Here is a 3664-nt window from a genome sequence, read left to right as displayed (position 1 = left end):
CATGGACGTAGAAGCGTCACGACGTACGCATCGGACAACGGGCAACACACGGGCCTCTGATTGGTCCGTCTGACTAGACCGAGCGTTATGATTGGACGAGTGCAATGTTTATCTCCCGCCTTGTGTGTAAACAGGGAAGACAAAAGAATGTTGCGTGTCAGAGACAGAGAGCCGTGGGTGAGCGGAGAGTGTGAGCGGCTGCGGGCTGACCACCGTGCGGGCTGTCACAGAGAAGAAACTGCTCCGGAGCAGTGCTAAAGGGGCTCCCGGCGACTTTTAACCCCTGAAGGGCTGGTTTCACATTGACTTTTTTCTTTCCAAAACACTCCTTTTTTTTTTTTGGGCTTGCAGCAAAAATTAAAAAATAGTGCTGCAGACGATTAATGTTCATGTTAAACTGTCTGTACATGGACTGAACGCTGACACATTATAGTCCATAGGGGAGATTTATCAAACTGGTGCAGAGGAAAACGGGCTTAGTTGCCCCTAGCAACCTATCAGATTACACCATTTCAGAGCTCTTTTGGAAACTGAAAGAATTAATTGGATTGGTTGCTATGAGCAACTAAGCCAGTTTTCCTCCTTTGCACCAGTTTTGATAAAACTTACTTGGCACTCACAGTAGCGCTGCGGCCTTCTTGCAGCTCACCAAGCACAGCGCCATATGTTTAGCGGATGTGCTTGGTATCGCACTCCTAGACCACGTGACCGATAAACATGACGTCACATGGCTTAGACAAGCTACTGCAAGCGCCGATATGACTGACAGTGATGGTCAGTTCGCCAGCGAACACATGCGGGCTGCCATCTTTAGTAAGGTAGACCCTTACCTGTGTCGGGAGCCGGTCTGAAATCAAATGCAGGCAGTTCCGAGAACAGCCTGATGAAGGCCCCCGGCGGCTGTTCTCGGAACTGCCTGCTCCCAGTGACTGCATTTGATTTCAGACCGGCTCCCGACACAGGTAAGGGTTTACCTGTGCATCGCCGGACGGGTGAGTCTACCTTACTAAAGATGGCAGCCTGCATGTGTTCGCTGGTGAACACTGCGAACTGACCATCACTGATGACTGAGCTGCAATACCAAGCACAGCCGCTATCCAGTTGAGGGTGCTGTGCTTGGTAAGCTGTGAGGAGGCTGCTGCACTCACTGGAGCGTCACAACCTTTTTGAACAACTGATCGTGGTGGTCCCGGAAGTCAGACCCTGATGATCTGATATTGATGACTTATCCTGAAGATGGGCCATCAATATCAGAATCTTGGAAAACCCCTCTAAGGCCTCTTGCACACAAGCGTGACGGATTAGGTCCAGATGCGTTCAGGGTGCATTCAGTGAAACTCGCACCATTTTGCAAGCAAGTTCAGTCAGTTTTGTCTGCGATTGCGTTCAGTTTTTTTGCACGGGTGAAATGCGCATTGATGCGTTTTGCACGCACGTGATAAAAAAACTGAAGGTTTACAAACAGCATCTCTTAGCGATGCGATTCATTTTTCACGCGGCCCCATTCACTTCTATGGGGCCAGGGCTGCGTGAAAAACGCAGAATATAGAACATTTTTTTTCACACAGCACACAAATGATGCGTGAAAAACAACGCTCATGTACACAGACCCATTGAAATGAATGGGTACAGATTCATGCATTCGCATCACGCATTGCACATGCGTGGAAAACTCGCTCGTCTGAAAGGGGCGGTCATTGGCCGTCACTGGTTGGCAAGGCTGCAGCGAAACTAATGGAGACCTAGCCTAAGGTTTTCGAAAATTGCCTTTAACCCGTAAAGGACCCGCGCCGTACATGTACGGCACTACCTGACGTGACTTAAGGACCAGCGAGGTCCGCCGGGCTCTGGGGGAAAATCGCGGGGGGAACGGAGCTCGATGGCTGCTCTTACTAACAGGCAGCCATGCAGGATAAGTGCAGCATCGGCTATTTCGGCCCCCTGCAGCTCCGTGCGCTGCGATTTGCCGATCAGTGATGACTGAGCACATGTAAGCTGCGGGGCGGGGGGAGGTGGCTGGTGCTGAACTGGTCAGCACCGGTCACCTCCTGCCAGCGCTGCGATTGACTGGAACAACGCTCCAGCCAATGGCAGCGCTATAGCTGTACAGGAAAGGGCAGAACCTCCCTGCATGCAGCCATTCTAGCCAGTGACTGCATGCTGAGAGGTTCTGTGCTCGATCTGCTGGGATTTGTGGTTCTACCACAGCTTTCACTGCTCCTGTATAGAAGAACAACATCTGGCACATCTGCTGCAGTCATTATATTTTTTTTTCTGCAGCAGAAGTTCCAGATCCCTAATCCCTGTCCCTATCCCCCCTCTCCCTCCTTCGCCCCACCCCTCCCGTCCAATTTTGCCTGCGGCGAAGAAATGTATATATTTTTTTTCACTTTTTTTTCTGTGTGCGAGCTGTGAACGCTCTTTTTTTTGGCGCAGAAATATATATTTTTTATCTGTCCCTTTTCTTTTTTTTTTAAGAAGTAATAGTTAGAATCATATATATACGGTATATATATATATATATTAAGGTAATTTTTAGCTAGTGTTCTTTTTTTGTATCTGCAGTAAATTTTTATACTGCAGTGTCTGCACGAACGCACCAAAAGTCCGCTTGCGTGCGTTCTGCAGCCCTGAGCACCAACAAGTACCATTTTTTTTTTTACTGGTCGCTAGTGATGAGCGAGCATGCTTGGCCGAGTACCGGTTCAGCTCGAGCATCGCTATGCTCGACTCGTGGCGGTACTTGGCCGAATACCACGTGTGCTCGTCGCATTGCTCGAATCTCCGCACCGCACGTTCGTCGCCTCCTGAAGCCGACCGTAGGCAGGGACATATAGCGGTTTGCTGAAATTACAACGATTGAACTCCCAAAAAGCTCTTGAAAGACAAAACAGTCCTCTTCAGGACTAAAGTATGTGTTTGACAGCAGTGTAGATCTACAGTACACCACCAGAAAGCAGTGTGTTTAGCAGAAATTCTAGAATTATTCATTAGAGTGTGCCTGCTAGTGAGATACACACCGCTCCATCATAGAAATGTATTTTTCTGGGGAAATTAACCAAATTTGTGCCACATCTGTGTGCGCGCTTAATCCACAAACGTTATATACAGTATTCCAGCCTAGAATCATTTCTATTTGGGACAAATTTCACTAGTTGGGGTCACATCTGTGTCTGCATTTAGACCGCAACCATATACAGTTGCAAGAAAAAGTATGTGAACCCTTTGGAATTATATGGATTTCTGCACAAATTGGTCATAAAATGTGATCTGATCTTCATCTAAGTCACAATAGACAATCACAGTCTGCCTAAACTAATAACACACAAAGAATTAAATGTTACCATGTTTTTATTGAACACACCATGTAAACATTCACAGTGCAGGTGGAAAAGGTATGTGAACCCTTGGATTTAATAACTGGTTGAACCTCCTTTGGCAATAACTTCAACCAAATGTTTCCTGTAGTTGCAGATCAGACGTGCACAACGGTCAGGAGTAATTCTTGACCATTCCTCTTTACAGAACTGTTTCAGTTCAGCAATATTTTTGGGATGTCTGGTGTGAATCGCTTTCTTGAGGTCATGCCACAGCATCTCAATCGGGTTGAGGTCAGGACTCTGACTGGGCCACTCCAGAAGGCGTATTTTCTTCTGTTTAAGCC

The sequence above is a fragment of the Bufo bufo genome, chromosome 9 (genome assembly GCF_905171765.1).
Source record: "Bufo bufo chromosome 9, aBufBuf1.1, whole genome shotgun sequence".
NCBI lineage: Eukaryota > Metazoa > Chordata > Amphibia > Anura > Bufonidae > Bufo > Bufo bufo.
The sequence above is the reverse complement of the archived record's forward strand: the minus strand, read 5'-3'. Positions refer to the sequence as shown.